Source organism: Halichoerus grypus, chromosome X (assembly GCF_964656455.1).
Source record: "Halichoerus grypus chromosome X, mHalGry1.hap1.1, whole genome shotgun sequence".
NCBI classification, from domain to species: Eukaryota; Metazoa; Chordata; class Mammalia; order Carnivora; family Phocidae; genus Halichoerus; species Halichoerus grypus.
Genome location: NC_135727.1, coordinates 124,425,679 through 124,445,511, shown reverse-complemented (window position 1 = coordinate 124,445,511; position 19,833 = coordinate 124,425,679). Strand labels below are relative to the sequence as shown.

The following is a 19,833-nucleotide window of genomic DNA, read 5'->3' as shown; positions in this document are numbered from 1 at the left end:
TTCACAGAGGTCAAAAGTGAAAGTGAGATGTCCCTGAACCAGGCACAGGAAAAGAGGAGAGGACTTAAGAATCCAACAAAACCGATTTTTACTGAACGGGGAGATACAAAAATATGTATAAATAACATTTTCTTATGTGACTGAAACAGTAATTATCATTGGAATACAATGTGGTGTCTTTTTGCCAAAGAGTAACACATATTTGAAATAAGTCTCTCCAATGCTATTGTGAGTTACATAAATCTAAGAATGAAGGTCCATCATGCATATTTCCCCCTGATAGAGCCCCAGAGATCATTTGTAGCAACACATAGAGCTTACCGTAGACAAAATAAAATGGAATGAAGTTTTTTTATGTAGGTCTGAATTCATCCCTCCATATTTGTGTGTGTGTGCAATTTATTTTACTAGATCTCAGAATACAAAACAAGGTAATACATAATCATTGTAGGAAATCATATAATACTAAGCTCTATAAATAAAAATAATATCCTAACTCTTCCCAAATCCCACAATTTTGTTAGCAGTTTCTACATATCCTTCTACAACTTTCTTTGACTCATTGTAATATGTGCCTATTTCCTTTTAACTTCTTTTCAAAATAGTACTATATTACTCCACAATTTGCTTTTATCATTTATCAATAAATCACTGATGTTCTTCTGATTAATACATGAAAACACCCATTCTGTTTTCCTAGTCGCATAATGCTAACTAAAACAACCAGTAGAAATAAATGACCAAGCCCTAGATTTTGGCCTCCAATTCCAATCCCCACTGAAAGGTATAGAGTTTCTTGGGAAAATGGCCAATTCCAGATCTCGTTCGGCAGCAGAGAAGACACAAGACGAGCCTGAGACGTCATGCAGTGCCAGAAAGCAGGGAAGAGCTCAAAGATAAGGCCATTTCAAAAGGGCACTGGAAGCAGCTCAAAGAGGTCCCTGCTAGTCAAACGTGTGACAATGTGAGCAGCAAACAGAGTGACGGCCGCCAAGCTGGTAAGTAAGAGCTCTCCAGACTTGGTGTGGGGGAAGTGAAGTAATGCGGGCCACCTTCTGCAGCCAGCAAGAACGAGTCAATGTTGAAACTGAGTTTCCATGACTCCAAAGCAGTGCTTCTACTCTACATCCTGCCTCTTGATCAAAGCAGTGCCGAACTGAAAAGTGCAGAAAGGAGGAGAATAAAGAGACAGCTAGGAAGAGGCACGTAAGGAAACCTGAATTTAATTTTCACTGGAAAGGATTTTCTAGTAAGTGGCCCCATCCAACAATACAAAAGCAGAACCACAGACACCGAAGCAGAGGTTGGATAAGATGGCATTCAGAAAGTCCAACACTCATGTTCAGATGAGCCAAGTGCTCCTCCCTCGTGGTGGCGCTTGCCTTTCATGTCCCTGTAATGGTGGCGAATCCCCACCTCGGGCCATGGTATGTTCTCCACCCCCGTATCTCTGATACGCAGATTCTCCGAAGACCAGACTATTCCTTCAGTTCCCCCTCATGCCCTGTGGCTCCGGGACTTCAGTGCTTCCTGCCTCACAGCGTCCCCCAGCAGGCCCCGGGAACTCTTCCCAGAGCTCTGCCCCCCACCCCAGGGACGCTGAGCCCTGCCCCCCACTGTTGCAGAGTAGAGCCCACCTCCCACTACCCAGTCACCCTGGGAGGGGTTTTGACCATTGTCTCCCCCACCGCCAAACTCTCCTGGGACCTAGAGAGAGGAAATAGTAGTTTATCCTTCATCACCAGCCCTGCGCTCCCCCTCCTGGGACGGTACGACTCTGGCCGACAATGAAGAATTATGTGGATAGCTTAGAGTTATAGCTTCTCTTTGGCAAAACCAAAAGGTCTGCTTTGGTCATTTTTCTTCCCCACAACTGAAGAGCAATCATTCTCAAAGGAGAATCAAGCACCCATCTCTAAGCAACAAAATAAACCACAGAAACTTCAACACTGGTGTCTTTTTCTCCCAAGGCTTAACTATCCTAGGCGTTTCCTCTGACTCACTGTTCCCAGTCCCCTCTTGGCTCCTGCCACTAGCAATATGCACACTTGCCCCTTAATGCTGAGGTACACTGGCTCATGCAATGGGCATTGAGATATGTTGTCCAGGTCCCCCTTCCAGGAAGGGCTGGTTGCCCTAGCTGATGGGAGGGCTGCAGGTAGAGAGCCAGCCTTCCGCTGGAGGCAAGTGAGCGGCAGAGGGCTGTCAAAGTCAAGGTCACATCCTTCTAAGGGTGGCCTACACCCAGTGATAGCTGATCAAAGTAAAGGTATAAAATCCGTGCTATTTGGCCCCACATGGGATCATTATATGCCAGAGCTATCCATGGAGATGGCCAAGGCTGACTTGGCCTGCATTACAGCCCAACTTCTCCCTCTACCCAATCTGGTTTCCTTCTTCTCCCCTTCCAGGTGTTGATCCCTTTTAGACAAGTGCACACCGAACTCTTTCTCATGGTATGCTTCCAGGAGAAACCAACTTGCAACACCCTGCTACAAGATCCCTGTTAGAACAACCACGGACCAATATTCCCAACACAAACTCCACATATGGTCTCCTGAATCCATGCAACTCCGGAGGGAGGGCCGTTTCCTTCCAGATAAAGCCCCCTCCCTCTGATCATAGGCCACTCAGGCCTCATCAGATGAGTCAGGCACCAGCCCTCTGGGCTCCTTAGATGCAAGGAACAAACCCTACGGGGCTCAGCTTGGTCCCATAGATGCTCCCCTCAGTAGGCCAGGGGCTAGGAGTAGGAGGCGCCTGCCCTCATTCTGGAGGGTAAGGAGTGGTGGGACTTTCGATGCCACTTCCTCTAAGAAGCCCCCCCCCCGACACACACACACACACACACACACACACACACACACACACACACTCCTCTTAACTCTTACCTTCCATGTCAGTGACTCTTCCCTTCAGGTTTTCCACGGTCAACTGAGAATTACTGTCCTGGTGGTATCTTGGAATGTGGTGGCCATTGTCTTCATTCCTCAGCCAAAACTGACCCTAGAAGAGCCCCATTTTAACAACATGTTACATTATGGAAATGCTTGAACATGACAAGAATATCTTTTGGAAGAACTCTAGCAGTGGTCTTCTCTGAGGAGGGAAATGGATGAGCAGGGGAGAAGGAAAGCACTGAGACATGCTTTGCACTGTTTTTTGTGCTTTGGGGTTTTTGTGCCACGTACATGTATGTTATACCTATTAGACTGAACCTTACAGAATTACCAAAATTTGACCATTTAAAAAATTTTTTTTCAAGATTTTATTTTTAAGTAATCTCGACACCCAACGTGGGGCTCAAACTTAGAACCCTCGAGATCAAGCGTCACATGCTCTGCCAACTGGGCCAGCCAGGCACCCCAATATTTGACCATTTCTGATCTACAATTTTCTTATTACGTTGTCTACCCGCAGCATAGTCAATTAAAGGAAACCAGAGGTGGACTACTTGATGTTTCTCCCACCATCAGATTATAATGACTATAAGTGGCCTAAACTGTCCCTTATCTCTTCCTCTCAAACCCTGACCCTGCTATCTAATTTTCCTAGTAACATCTCTTATACTTTAAGTTTGTTTCTGGAAGCAGAATAGAAACAGAATGCAACCTAAGGAAGACAATCAGTAACAGTCCCACTCTGTCGCCACCCTATGTCTAATACTCTCCCCAAGGCCCCAGATAAATTACTCTCTTTCAAGACTCTGCCAAGACACCATCTTCTCGCTCTAGTCTTTTCTGAATTTCTTCTTGCTGCCTACAGCCCACTGAAGAGAGACTGACGATTCTGCTGCTCAGATGCCTATCAAAGGCTCTATCACAGTATTGGCCTTATGCGTACACACACCTGGTTCCTTCATTAGACAATTTTTTTTTAAGAAAAAAAGTTCTTGTGTTCATACCCCAAATTAGAACAGCCCCACGATCGGACCAGTAGGTTCTGATAAAAGAGGATCAATAAGCCATTGCTAAATGAATGAATGGCCTCATTGTAAAAGCTGGCATTATTCACACCACAAATGAATTCAACAACTACCTCGTGCTGTACACTCCTTATTCAGGTTTGAGGGCAATATTCTGCGTAAATGTACAGTGGGATACAACTGTGAATCATTAGCTTCTGCGGACTTCTACTCAATGGTCCGTATATGATAGATGTCTTGGATCCCCAGTCCTAGCACACAGAAACGCACTCTTTCTGAAAACATACCTTGACAAAGAAGGGTAGCCAGTAAGACCCTGGCTCCTACAGACGATAATTCTGTTATGCTTCATAGCCTCCAAATTTCTATCTTGCTTCTAAGTGATGAAGAATTTCGAGTCTCCAAGGAGGACAAATAACAGGAGAAAACTTTGTCAGGAAACGACAGGCCCTCAGGGCTGGAGTTTAGAAAACCCTTACGCAGGTGAGGCTGCTTTCAAGCAGTTTTGACTATATAAATTCCTCTTTGTCAGAGTTACCACGTATTAGTCTAAGACACTTATTATATTTTCTTATTATAAGCATGCACTGTGTTCTGCATCTGGAGCGCTTGCCAAATTGTAGATTTATTCCTATTTCTATACATCTGTGAAAAGAATGTGTGTTCTGTTTCATCAGGGAGTTACTTGAAGTCACAGGTTGCTAATTCCAAATGAATAGAAACAGTGATTAATCTGGGAGATACGAGCTCGCCACTATTCATGTAACAGATGTCCATTATGATGAGCTACACATTTGTTCCATGTTTATACTAGAATACAAAACAGGAGAGCCCAACCATTTTGTGAAAGAAAGAAAGAAAGGGAGAAAAGAAAAGCAAAGAGAAAAGAAAAGAAAGGAAAGGAAAAGAAAAGAAGAGAGAAGAAAAGAAAAGAAAAAAGGATGAAAAGAGGATGATGGGGGAAGGGGGAATTAGAAAATACTTTGAAAATGTTTATTCAGGTGCCAGGTTAGATGCGCAGAAACGTGCGGTATGTCTGCAGGGTGGCAGGTAAGGAGCGGAGTGGAGGGAGAGAGGGAGGGGAGAGAGGGAGAACCCGGGGGTAAATGTTCCTGGCTTCATTTCAGGGTGTGGATATTAACTCAGTTCATCTCACTTGGCTGACAGAAGCACTAATGCCAAAACCAGCAATTTCATCAGCATCAGCTACACAGAAGATGGGATTTCCGAGGGAGGCAAAAGAAGAGGGAGAATGATGTATGTAATTTTATTCAAATAATTAAAAACAAAGTTGGCAGTCTATCTTCCTGTCAAGAAGAATAAATATCAGACTATGGAGTTGGAAGGGGGAGTGCAAGAGGCTCCCTGCTGTTCCATATTAACTCCGGTCCAATACAAACTTTATAGTTGACTCTTTACAAAAACATCCATTTAAAATGATCCTCCTATGTTGTTTTGTTTTGTTTTGTTTTTTTTGGTTACTCTGTGAGTAGAGCTAACACAGCAAGAGGACACAAGCCAGGAGTAAGTGTGGAGGAGGCTGCCTGCCGGAGCCACACTAGAGCCCCTCGCTTCATAGCCACAAATACAGGGTTTGTATAACTCCGCCACTTCTCCAAAATAAGATGAGTGAAAGAGAGGTTTCCAGAACTTTCCTTTCTCTCATTATTTACCTCCTGTCCTCATATGCCCAAAACAAAAGCAGGGCCCAGCCTACCGTAGGATCCAAATACATACATACATACATACATACACACACATATATACGCACATACTTTTTTAATGAATTAAATGAACAGGGGCTGGACTTAATGAATGACACAAGCACAGGGATGGATAATATTTATCAATGGAGTCATTATCTTCTGTATTTGCAGACTCACTGAATTATAGCAGATGCAATATCATAACCAAAAGCTAAAGAATCCTCTCTGAATGTCTTAACCTGGCTATTACATGTCCTAAACTATACCTTTCCAGAGTTTCTTTTTCAATTGCAACTGTTTAGAGGAGAGGACAAGCTCCATTTTGTTACTAACGAAGAGAGAAGATTAGCATAGCCAAATGACAAAAAAAATAATAGTTCAAACAGACTCACTGATGACGGTTTTCCTTCTAAAGCATTTTAATCACTATTCTTCTACATTTCCAGTAATGTATCAAATCACTCTTCAATCGCTTCTAAAATGTTGAATTTAGGATGCAAAAGGCTCCACAGTTATATCTAAACCTTTCTTTCTAGTATTTGAAGATGAGGACAGAAGTGAGCACCTCCTGTATTTGCAACACTCCCAAGTCCAATTAGAGAACGGAGCCGTTCCTCAGAAAAGCCCATGTGGGGACTGGACTTGTGGGAACTGCACAAGCATGGGAACAGCAGACTTGTCTACCTTGAGCAATGCAGGGAGCAAGACACCACAAAGGTAGCCAAAATGATTAAGGAGGAATTCAGCTAATTAAAAATGACATGTTGCTATGCCAAGTTAGAAGTGTTGGTAAGTGGGTACTTTCAGACAGCTAAAAGGTTCTTTCAGGCATCCCAAATTGCTCTGCCAAAGCCTTAATATTTTAGTCTAATCCCACTGAGCGAGCCAAGTTGATGATGACAGAGAAAAAAAAGGCTTTCCTTTTTGAAGGAAGTAGGAATTAGGATAATACAGGGGTCAGCAAAGTTTTGCTGTAAAAAGCCAAACAGCAGGGGTGCCTGGGTGGCTCAGTCGTTAAGCGCCTGCCTTCGGCTCAGGTCATGGTCCCAGGGTCCTGGGATCGAGCCCCGCATCGGGCTCCCTGCTCCGCGGGGAAGCCTGCTTCTCCCTCTCCCACTCCCCCTGCTTGTGTTCCCTCTCTCACTGTGTCTCTGTCAAATAAATAAATAAAATCTTTAAAAAAAAAAAAAAAGTCAAACAGCAAATGTTCTTGGCCTTGTGTGCTGCACGGTCTCTCTTGCAAATGTTCAACGCTGCCACTGTGCCGAAAGCGGCCATCGGCAGTATGTAAACCAATGAGTGCAGCTGTATTCCCGTCAAACTGTATTTATGAAAGCAGGTGACAGGCTGGATTTGACTCACAGCCCACAGTCTGCCGACCCCTGAAATAATATGTAGATGGCTCTCCAACAGACTGAAACCTAAGGAAAGATGCAGATCTCAAGGTCAAATTGAAAATTATAGTGCTTCTTAATTCTATTTTAAAATGTGCTTAGCAGTACCTCTGATTCCTGTGTGGATCTTATGGTGTTTGCCTACCAATAGCATTTTCCTTAAATGCATTGAGATGCACATCTTTTATCCAACTATTGGCACAAGCTTAGATTCAGTCAACAAAATCAAGTCATTCTAAACATTCCAGTAATAAAAGACTTAATGTATTAATTAGGGCTTACGTCAATGTCAGAATACACTGGGACAGTGGGGTCAAGAAAGTCACTAGTGAAGGCCTGGGAAGCAGACACTGAATATATCTCAGCTTGGCATAGCAAGCTTATCCCAAGCTCTACCGAAATCTCCAATTTGTGAGAACGTCTGAGAAACCTTGCATCAACTGCAAAGCCACGGTGAGCCTCCTACCTACCCAACATCCAGCTGCAAGCACCCCTGAGCATACCAGCTTCTACTTCTCTTTCACCTGAAAAACAGCGGATGTTACCACCGCAGCAACCCTAACGCAGGACAGTATGGGGACAGGAACCATAAGAGACGCAGTGCCCCACTTCTCTTCAGGAATTCAGAAGACATCTCCGAAGGGGTGGTACTGATGCCTCCTTGACAACGGATAGTCCAGCACATTCCACCACCCCTTTCTCAGTGCAGCATCCCAACACTCTCCTTTCACCCATTTTTAACTTCCAAATAAGTAAACAACATAATGCTTCCATCCTACTTGAATCAACTATCCCCCATACATCTCAAACTCCCTCGGGCTTTCCCCCAAAGTGGAGCTACAGAGTCCGATTTGTTATTTCATCCATGAATGGTTGATGGTCATTGTCTTCTAGTTCAGTCACAATGGCTCGTTACTCTTCTGCAGTGTTAAGAGTTGAGTTATAGGTTGAACTCGCTCCTTATACTACATAATAGGCAGAGGGAAGAAGACCAAACTTTATTACATGTACAGACACATCTATATCACAACAGGAAGAAAATATGCTTATTGCCATCCTCATTTCTACAACTGGCCGCACGATTACTGCTAGTTTTTAGACCTTTCACTTTCTACTGTTAGTGGGGATCACGGACATCCAGCACACTCAGGTGGGATCATCATCCATCTTGAACACCGAGCTGGGATCTGCCACCCTCTGGTCATCATCAGGTGACCCCTTTGTGCAGTAGTCCAGCCCGGGTCTTTCCAACTCCCAAGCACCTCAGCAGAGCCCAAGGCCTCACCTGCTCTAGTCACCCCCCTCTTGGCAGCTGCCTGGCTCAAGGGAGGCAAACAGATTAGAGGTGAGAGTGCCGAGGAGGGGAGCGGCATCTGCCCATACTGCCAAATTCCCATATCCACACACTCCCCCCACCTTCCATCCCCACATTTTAACCTTTCAGTCTGGCCCCTGGTCCTCCTGATGGGTACAAAATTCAACTTTGCCTTCAGTTAATGTAATCTCTCGTTCTCTCTCTTGCCCTCCCTCTGAAATCCAATAGATTTTAGACTGTCTTCACTCAAATTACACCTACGAGGCATGTATTAACTCTCTTGGATCAAAGCTGGGTAGCTGCATTGATTACAGACTGGGGTTCATGGATTTAGACTCTGCATGAACACATTTTGCTTCGTACCAAGGAAAAGCCCGTTTCAGAACTTCAAAGTCTAACCCCCATAGCCAGCTAGTTCTCAAATGTGTGCTGGTGGTCAAGGGCAAGGATAACGTATGTGATGGTTCAGTGCAAGCCCTACCCCCCATTCCTAAGAAACCAACAGATTAGACTCCTCCTTTAATGATAGATGTTTTAATGGCAAGGGGTGAGATTTTTCTTTTTTAAAAAAGGGAAAACTGGTCAAAATGTTAGTATCATCTGAATAAGCTTTGCCAGTAAAAGCCCCCCAAATATCCAGGTTAGAATGCCAGTTTCCAAATCCTCTTTCCTGCCACATGTACATGTACACGTACACGTACACACACACACACACACCCACACACACACAGAAAGAGAGAGAGAGAATTTTATAAAACAGGTCAAATGGATTTAAACTAGTATAAGGGAGTAGGTTTCAGTGTCAGAAGGACATGGGCTCCAGTTTCGTTCTGCTCCTACTGTGATTCCTTTATCATATTATTTAACATCTCTAAGCATCCTCATTGGTAAAATGAGGATAAGTATAATTTTGTTAAGAAAACTATTTCCAAACTTTAAATGAGGTGAAATGGACTGTGACATGACCTTTCAAAATCTTCCTGGGTCACTAACCTGCCTAAGACTTACTTCGTTACCTAGGGAATGCACTTGTGTTTGACTTTCTTTCTTTTTTTTACTCATTTAGAGTTCAGATGCTCTGAAGTTACATGCTAATTCATAGACTTCTGTCCAATAGAAAAGATAACCCCAAAGGTCGTGGTTTTATTGCCCTGTAGGACAGTAATCAGTTTTGAATCTATCCTAGAAGTCTTATTGCAATGCTTTTTTTCCCTCAAAATGCCTATAAATACCAAGTTCCTCATAATGTTCTTGGAATCAGCTTAATCCATTTATGGTTCTGATCATCAATGAGTTGAATAAATTCTTGACAGGTGTTCATTCTGTATTTGTACGAGCTTGTTTTTAGTTCTTTAAAAATTATACTTTTGAGAGTACCTATCTTATGAAATTGCTATGAGAATTAAATAAAATAAAGCAAATAAAGTAATTAATAAGGCCCTGACACATATTAAGCAGTTAATGAATGTTAGCTATTATTATTAGCTATAATTAAATGCAGCATGATCCACAGGAAATAAAAAATGTAATATATCCAAACTTCACTCAGAGACACCCATGTAGACAAGTCAAAAGAAATAAAATTAAGAAACTATTCACGCTGAGCTCTAGCTTGATTTCCCTGGAGATTTTTGAATCCTCCAGAATGCAGCCCAATGAACTAAGCTTTTGAATTAGTAGCCATTTTCGTGGATGATGCCAAATCTTATAATCACTGGGATCTATAACTGTACACAGAATAAGTATTCTATCTCATAAAAATATATAATTTTTCCACCACACATGGCCAGTAACAGAAAATAAAACGAAAATTGGGTTTAGAGTAAAAAATAATATTTTTACCCTCCATCCTGCTTTGATATACCCAATTGTTATCCCTCATTTTATTTCCTTCCATTTTAGTGAAGGAAGGGTTATTCCCTGTTTTTTCCCCAAAGTCTGTAATAGCTATGTCTTTCATCTTGTCCTTTGTCTGATTCCAATAACTGCCAAAAATAGTGGTGTTTTCCCATGGAAAACTTGTCCCTTAAAAGAAACTAAAGGATAATAAAGGGACAAGTATGACCAATTTCTCCAGCTTCACTATGATTTTGGTTGCTATTTATGTTCAAATAATTTTCTCAGATTATAAATCTTGAAAAAGAGAACTCAATCAATTTTAGCTTTTGTTGTTTGGATTGGGCGGGGAGGGCAGGTAAATGTTGGAACAACACTTTAGAAGTAATTCACAACCTTTCCATACTGATGTCTAAAGAAGAATGAGAAACCATCTATAGAAAGAAACACACATACTAGGGCATAATATTTCTACACACAAGTACAAGGGAACCAGATGGAACTGGAGGTTACTCTGCATTATACACAAAACCACAGAGAGGCTGGGTCATCAAATACTTTTTAAATACCTTCAAACACTGAAATACAATGCAGGAACCTACTGCACTCAGTTAAAAAAAAAAAAAGCAAACAAATACATATAGGGACTTAAATCAAGGTTAAACATTCAGCTGTTGTTCAGTTCCAGTGACCCAAGAAGAGCAAGCTGAATTTAAAATAAAGTGAAGAAGGCAAAGAACACATGTAGTAATGAAGCGTTTTCTATATTTACAGAGCTTACTTAGGTGTCTACACAAGTTCAGAGGTGAACACAAGCTCAGCCATATTCAGCCACATACACATACATTTGCATGTACGTATGTACACACGTATTTTATATACATTCACATGATTGTATGCACATTTGCCAGCCTTTAAAATGAGAGAATACCACCAAGCAAGTAGAGAAATCAGAGTTGAGGTAGCCCTCATTCAAGATTATTCTAGTCCGTTGCCACTCAAAATGTGGTCCCTGGATCAGCAGCATCAGCATCACCTGGGAGCTTGTTCAAAATGCAGAATCTCAGGCTTCACCCCAGATCTGCTGAATCAGAACCTAGCTTTTAACCAGACTAACTGCCGGCGATTTGTATGCCCAAATTAAAGTCTGAGAAACACTGCCCTAGAACCGTGATAACCATCTTCAAAGCTATCAGTCGCCCGTGTCTATCCAGTAATTGAAATGTGATTAGTGAGACTGAGAAACAGCATTTTTCATTTTAGTTAAAATTAAAATTTGGGAAATTAGACCTGATTCAGTGATTGGACTACTTTTAAGTTAAACACGTTTGGAACAACTCGGGCATATGTGAATCTAAATACAGATCAAGTAGTTCTGATGAAAACTCAGCATCTGAACTGAAAAGTACTGTGAAGAATAAACTGCACACAGATTTCAAAGACTTAGGATGAAAAACTGTACATAAAGTGTGTGATTAATCATTTTTATAATGATTATAGGTTAAAAAGATAAAATTTCAGATACGCTGTGTTAAATTTAATATATTCTTAAAATTCATGTGCTGCTTTTACTTTTTAAAATGTGACTACTAGAAAATACAGCTCACATATTATTTCTACTGGATAGGGCTGCTTTAGATCCATGGTTCTCCAACTATCAAATTACTGGTGCCTGGCTCCCAATGCCAGAGATTCTGATGAAATTGGTCTGGGGTGGGCCTGGGCATTAGGGTTTTTAAACTCTCCCTGGTGATTCTATTCATCTGCCAAGGTAGAGAACCACTGCCCCAGGTTAACACAGATTCATCGATCCCAACTGATAAATAATGACCTCAGAAGGACCTAATATCTTTTGGGCGCTCCATCATCCCTCAACAAAAATGTGGAGTTGGAAAGGTAGTGCCCATTTCTTACCTAAAGAGTGAAAAAGCATCCCCACTGATGTCATCTGGGCTGAACGCTGGGTGACAATTTTCTACCTCGACTTCAGGCAGAATCAAACATACCCAGATGAAACTCAGTGTTTCCAGAAACCCACCACCGGTTCTTCCAGTAATTCATTCCCATATCTGATGTAGGGGATCTCCTACTTGTGTGTGTTTAGAACAATCTCCCGGGTAGTTTGTTTACAAGCAGGTTGCTGGGCCCTAGCAATTCGTGGTAGCTCTGTGGTAGGGGGACCAACCATCCTGGTTTGCCTGGGACTGTCCTGGTTTTGGTCTTAGCCAGAAAATCCCACATCCTGGGAACTGCTCAGTTCTGGGCAAACTGGGACGGTTGGTCATCCTACCCCAGGGAAGCGGACGTTTAACAAGCAGTCCGGGTGATACTCATGCATTCCAGGTGAGCACAGTTTGAGAGCCACTCCGAGAAACACAGACGCTCGAATACTTCGTAAAGTTCTTTCTGGATTAATCAACTGCCCTGAGAAGATAGCCACTGAAGTTACACAAATAATCAGCTCAGCAAATAACTGATTGGGGAAATTGCTCTAATTTAATTAAACATATTAATTGTTTTAAACTATTTGGGAGGAACAAGTACCAAAGAAATCACCCAGACAGCCTTGAAGCGGATTCTTTTGTTGTCAGGAATTCAGCAGAGAGGGGCGGGGAGGCAAAGTAAATGCGTGGCATGAAGTCATGTCAGTCTTGAGTTTGAATCATTGTTTCTGTCATTTGCTAGCTGTGCAACGTTAGGGAAGTTCCTTAACCTCTCTGTGCCTCAGTGTTTTCATCTGTAATGATGAAATGAGTAATTTATACTGACACTGAAGGTTAGTCATGAGAATAGGAAATAATGCATTGCATCAGACAAATCCCAGTTGAGGAACATTCTGCAACATACCTGACCAGTACTCCTCAAAAAAACTGTCAAGGTCATCAAAAATAAGGAAAGTCTGAGTAACTGTCACAGCCAAGAGGAGATATGACCATCAACTGTACTGTGGCATCCTGGAAGAGATCCTGGAACAGAAAAAGGACATTAGGGTAAAAACTAACGAAATTCAAGTAAAGAATGGATGTTAGTTAATATTAATGGATCAAAACTGGTTTATAGCTTACGACAAATGTACCATACTCAGGTAAGATGTTCATAATAGGACAAACTGAGTGTGGGGTGTATGGGAACTCTGTACATCTCTGCAACTTTCCTGTAAAAATAAAACTATTCTAAAACTTAAAGTTTATTACCAAAAAATGCCTAGCAGAGTAGCACCCAGGCCAGAAGTACACGTTAATAATAGCTGTTACTATTATTGTGACCTGTATATGTAAATCATATGAGGAATGATCCCAACAAGAAGACCGTCATCTTGATTCAACATTTTTGGGAGAAACTAGGAGCTGTTCTTGGAGACTGGGGTTGAGGGAAGAGAGGAGAAGAGAAGAACAAAGGGGAGATGGAGAGGCCATGGACACTGTAGATTTTGTCTCTAGCAGAGCCACGCCTGTAACTTCTGACATGGGACCCAGTTGGTTTTCTTCAGAGTCTGTCATTATTTTCTTCATTCAATTGTTCTCTGTTCTGAGCCCGACCTCCTCTCTCGTTCTGCCTGCGGGCACTCACGAACATGCGCGCACACACGTGCCCCGCCAGAATGTCAGCTTGAAGGCAGAGGCCTTATCAGATTCGTCACTTCTGTATCTACCCAGCACAGCACTTGACATGGGGTAGAAACTATCTGTATTTGCTGAATGAAGGACATGATACCACTGACCATCAAAGGGTGGAGGGAAAATGCTCTGTTTGGACTAGAACCAGAATCCTTTTCATATATGTTTTCTCCTCCTAGCCTTCTTATAGCTCCCCTACCACTCAAAACATAAAAGTGCCCAAGCAAAGAAACACCAACACCACTCCATTGCCCAAATAACCTCGCATGGGGGGAGAGGGAGGCGGGGCCCCCACATTTGGGTCCAGATCGGCTGCCCCATGTAGTAGTTTACATTTGCAACGATAGGTGATAGAACTTAAACAGAAATACCGTAGTAACCGCTGTCCTATATCGTACCTCATGTTTTCTATTTAATTTAAGCCTCACACAGATTTGGTTAGGTAAGCAAGGCAGATGTTCTTAGCTCCACTGGAGAAACATAAACATTTCTGAAAAGGAAGGAAGGAAGGGAGGAAAGGAGAAAGAATGGGGAGAAGGGAGAGGGAAAGAGAAGATAGACCTGTAAGGTGGCCACAGCATTCATACAATTAATGGGTCACTGTATTAGTCTCCCGGGGCCCCCATAACAAACTCCCGCAGATGGGCTGGCTTAAGCAACGGACATGTATTTTCCCAGTTCCGAAGCCTGGGAGTCTGAGCTCCAGGTGCCATGGGGGTGCTGCCTTGCTGGGTCCTCATCTGGTGGACAGAGGGAACTGTGGTGTCTCTTTGTCTTACAAGGACACCAGCCCTGCCAGACTGACACCCCACTCTTAGGGCCTCATTGGATTTAATTACCTCCTTAAAGGCCCATCTCCAAATACAGTCACATCTCAGGTTAAGGCTTCAACTCATGAACTTGGTTGGGGGGCGGGGCACAAGTGAGTCCATACAAAGATGTTCTCTGACCAGGGGCAAGAGGGTTAACAGGACGAGCAGGGAGGGACAATTAGTTGGACCGGGGGTCAGCAAACTAGGGCCTGCAGGCCTACTCGGAAGGCCACCTTTATTTTGTGAATAAACCTGTACTGGTGCACGGCCACACCCACCATGGACAAACTGCCCAGGCTTCTGCTAGGAGGCACAGTTGAGCAGCTGCCACAGAGTCTGGCTCACAAAGCCCCAGTTACTCTGCAGCCCTTCACAGAAGTGCGCCCACTCCCGGCTTAGGCCAATACAGGATTGCTTGTTTAATCCGGAAGACAACTCCCTAGGTTGCATTCTTGCCACTTCGAAGATAAGGCAGTGGGGGCTCTACAAGGAGAAGTGACTGCCACATTCATAGCCAGCAAGCCTGGAGAAGATCTCGAACATTCGGAAAGGTGCCCTTTCCAGGCCACCCCACCACAGGACCTAGGGCTTTTCTCCTAGACCTTGGAATCGCCTGTGGCCTGGGTAAATGGTCCCGCCAGCTCCATGGCTTTCCCTCTCAGCCTCACAGACTGTTGTGACTCAGGCCCGAATGTCCCACTGTCTTCATTCATACCTTACTAGTTTTTGCTTAGATCTATTTTAGGTGGTCGGTTTCTTGAAATTTTATTTTCTTTCAGTTTGTTTTGTGCCAGGGCATGTGTTTTGTATGATTAGCATTCACATAGAAAGCAGATCACTTGCATTAAGGGAGCCTTGCAAATAATTATGTAGACCTTAACGGGTTTCCAGGGACAATTTCGGGACTGTTAGTCCTAAATGCAATTGCTGGTCCTTTTCATTATTAGACAGTATGTTCCCTTTTCAGCATCCGACATTGAACTCAGGGTGCTTTCCTTATTGTATCTATTACAACTCGGGTTCCTGTTTATTGAGGCATTTGTCAATAGGAAACAGTTCTTAGATCCATCTTTGAATTAGTGGAGACATTCCTCAAATGTGAATCCAGAGCCTTTTCATTAGGCCTACAGTAGAATTTAAGGAAGCAAAACGGCAACTGGGATTACTTTTACTATTGGCTAAAGGATCTCTTACTAGGACTTGGCTTCTTGATCTTCCTGTGCATACAAATGATCTGCATGGGGGCGCCCGGGTGGCTCAGATGGTTAAGCATCTGCCTTCGGCTCAGGTCATGATCCCAGGGTCCTGGGATCGAGTCCCACATCGGGCTCCCTGCTCCTTGGGAGCCTGCTTCTCCCTCTGCCTCTCTCTCTCTGTCTCTCATGAATAAATAAATAAAACCTTTAAAAAAAAAAAATGATCTGCATGCAGAGTGTTGCTGCTTTCGTGTATCCACATCATTTCCTCTGAGCAGCGGCCTCGTTCCCACTTCACGTGGTCCTAGGTGGGCTGCCAGGTACAACGTTCCAGGCCCCTGCAAATCATATCGCCCCATTCTACCCTGAGACACAGCAGCTGATGCCAGGGAAACTATGTGACCCGATAGGAGCCAAGTCCCCAGAATGTTAAAGAAGTTGGGAGAGAGGCCATCAAACAAAGGGATGCTGCGCTGAGGGAGGGAGGCAGAGCCCCCCAGATCCAGCCCTTCTTGAGGTCTTGCCCACCCCTGGACTTCCTGGGCATGTGAACAAATGCATTCCTTTGTCTGCTTAACTAATCCAAGTCAGACTTCTCACTCAAAATCCAAAAGGTCCTCACTAATATAACATACTTCCAGATTTTCCGAGTGTCCTCAGAAATATGCATCAGCAACTCCCAGAGGGCACAGGGCACTGGGCATTGGGATCCACGGGTCCCCCTCCTAGCTGCAATCTTAGAAGTCCTAAGCCATCCCTCTGCCAGGTCAGAGGGCCTTAGAAATGGACACGGGATGTAACATCATTTCTCGGATATGCGTATGCCTTCTGTGATGCGCACCGTACGTGCTGGACTTGCTGTCCTGAGTTCTACATCTCCCTGTCCTTTGGCCTGTCTTGGGGTAGAAGCAAGACAAAAACCTTATGCTGGGACACTGATGGTATCGAGCTGGGGAAAAGACCACATAGGCTTAACAGCTGGGCCCACAATACTGATAATGCTTGAGAGAGTGAGCTAGCCACTCTGGCAACCAGTCTGGTGCCAGGGTTGGACCCCAAACCTACCAGTGGGCCCAAGCACGGCCGACATAATGAGGAGGAGAAATACAGCCCCATGCCCCCCTCCAAGTGGCTGCAAAATTACCCCTTTGGCGAAGATCCATTGTTTTTCCTTCTTTGTTTTCCAAAAGATACCTCTCTGAACCTGTCTAAACTCTGCATCACTAGATTCTTCAACTGTCACCTGAAGTGTTAGCTATGACTCAGAGTTTCCTGCGAGAAACTCTATAACCTCCCCCTCTCCAGAGGAAAGGACCTGACTGAGGCCTGCCCACACCAGCCAAAACTCTGTGCCAAGTGGCTGGGAGACGCCTTAACGCCGTGTGAACTGCGCGCTTACGTGTGTTTGCAGGTACTGATAAATAAGCACACTTCTTTGCTGTCTCAGTTCTTCGCAGTTTAACTTGGCTTTCTCTGTTTCAGACTGATGGGAACTGAAGTCAGTTCTTAAGACCCACAGGGAAGGAAAGCTCTTTGTGTTAAAGGCGGTCCGCCAAGGTGCTAATTCCATCTTCAGTAGGTTTTTCCCAGGACTGTGCTCCTCATCCAGGAATTTCTCTGAGCTTGGTGGTTCCCGCGTCCAAATTCCAGCTTTGAATAAATAAACCAGCCAAAGTGCTCGGGTGCCTCAGGGAACAGCAGGGCGGTTTCTGAACCTCCATCGCCCCCCAGTGGCAAATCTTTTTTTGTCAGGGATATTCTTACTCAAAAGGCTTACGAATTCTTCCCTCCGAAGTTGTTTTTCTTTTAAAAAAAAAATTTTTTTTTTTTTAATTCTCACACTGAAGATCAAGAAAAGTTTGTGTGGGGTGTGTTAGTAATGTCAAACTAATAGTTGCTGGGTCACGGGGTCACAGATTCATGCAATTGACAAGAAATATGCAATTGGATAGATCTCACCAAGTGGGGAGCCCCTTTAAAAAATTCCTACTTATCATAGCTGCAAAGTCCAGTATGAAAGTGATTACCTCAAATAAGTTTTTTTTTATTTAGAGGATCCAGACCTGGGTTTCCATTTTTTCTGGTCCAATTAAACCGCTACTAATAACTATGACTTTTGGGGACTTGTGCTATCCCTTTGTAAACTTTCCCACCATAAAATGTTTTGTAACATTGCCCAAGGAGGTGAGAAAATATTCAAACCAATAAAAGTGAAGGTTTATAAATCACATATGTATGACTTTGCAAAAGCCAACATCGAACCCACACAAAGTACACAGAAATATCATTGTCAGGTTGGCAAAACTTTCAGCAGATTATGCATGAAGTGGCAGAACGAAATGAATAAAAGTTTTAGCGATTTCAAACTTCAAGCAGATGAAACCCCAAAATAGGTGACAGAGGTGCCCTGAGTCATCAAACATAGATAGTTTAACGACACTAAACAGTCTCAATGGTCAGTAGGGAGTGATGTACAAGATTTAATTCATCACCCACTCATCCACCCACCTACTATCCCATCCAATCCTCATCCATTCATCCAGCCACCCATCAGCCCATCCTCCCACCTACCCACTTAAGACAGGTTGAGAAAGGCATCCTATGGAAAACAAAGGAGAACAAGTGGGTCTTCAGTGCAGGGATGATTTTGCAGCCACTTAGTAGTGTGCTGTGGGCTCTGTTTCTCTTTCCTGATGACCTGCATCTACCCATCTCTACATTAGGCAGGTGCCAGACACTGTGTGAGGTGCCAAGGAGAAAAGATGAATAAGATGCAGTACCTGCTTTCATGGTTCCAGAAGCAAAAGAGAGTTTTCAGACTTTTCAATCTGGTCTCTACTCTGAGGCTCCATTCTCAGAGAAGGTGGAAATAAGCAGTACCAAATCACTAAGTCCTGAAAAGACTCTCAGTGGGTGGCATCCAGATGGCCTAGAGACCTAGTTGGGCTTGGTTGCATACAGTAGAGATGAGAACTCATCCAGCTACAGCCATTGAATATTTTCTCTGAAAAACAAAAGGTGGGTTCTTTGGGATTCCAAAAATACAAACTATTTTGTGGGAGAGAACATATGAAACAGCCAAGGAACACTTTCATAGCATAATAAGCTCACAAATTTGCATTAAATACAGTCAGTGCTTTTTATGGCTGGTATAAATTATTTCACCTCATTTTCTAGAAAAGGAAGAACTAGAATTGAGGAAAGCAAGTCCAGACTAAAGAAGCTTACCTTCAGCTCAGAAAAGGGAAGGTTCTTGCTCCCTACCCACAATGGAGTTCATATTCCAACATAGTTTTCAGACCACAGTGAATTCTTTTGGTTTACCACCTGCTATGCTTCGCCCCCATGCCCCTTTTAGCTTAGAGACCAGGCTCAGAGTCCTGTAAATAATACTAACCCGGTGCTAACCTCCTACACACCAAGCATTCCTGCCACTCCTAAATCCTGAGCGGAAGTGCATGTCCTTCAGCTTCCTTTACTCAGATCTTATTTCCTTTCTGGACAGAACATTCTCCTCCTCTGGCCACCCCTCTCCTCTACCCCCACTTTGAAGGATAAACTTCATCAAATCTCTTTCAAATCCCAGTGGTCTGGGGGCCTCATTATTAGTGCCAAAGCACATCTTCTTGTGCGTGTCGAGCATAATATCTTGCACATAGTAGGTCCTCAATAATTTGTTAAAAGCAAGGGAGGGACACCTGAGTGGCTCAGTCGGTTAATCGTCTGCCTTCAGCTCAGGTCATGATTCTAGGGGCTTGGGATCAAGTCCCACATTGGGCTCCTTGCTCAGCAGGGAGCCTGCTTCTCCCTCTGCCTGCCTCTCTCCCTGCTTGTGCGCTCTCTCTCTCTCTCTCTCTGACAAATAAATAAATAAAATCTTTAAAAAAAATAAAAGCAAGGAAAAGGTGGATGGTGGGGAGAGAAGGATGGGAGGAAGAAGGAAGGATGGAAGGGAGAGAGTAAGGGAAAACAGAGAATAATATAGAAAGGAAAGGTAGAGAAAAGAATTATTTTATAAGGACCCGACGTTCC

At 43.5% G+C, this 19,833-nt stretch overlaps 1 protein-coding gene across 2 annotated transcripts in view; it reads right to left on the bottom strand.

The window, feature by feature from the left end:
• MID1 (midline 1) overlaps window positions 1–19,833 on the bottom strand; it is a 587,779-nt gene that overhangs the window by 553,221 nt on the left and 14,725 nt on the right. Inside the window, exons 2-4 of one of the 2 annotated variants that reach the window (XM_078064878.1) lie at window positions 18,582–18,805; window positions 13,024–13,142; window positions 2,892–3,006 (exon numbers count right to left, since the gene is read on the bottom strand). The gene's annotated coding sequence lies outside the window, so the exon portion shown is untranslated. The remainder of the gene's footprint in view (window positions 1–2,891; window positions 3,007–13,023; window positions 13,143–18,581; window positions 18,806–19,833) is intronic. The other variant, XM_078064879.1, reaches the window with a different exon arrangement.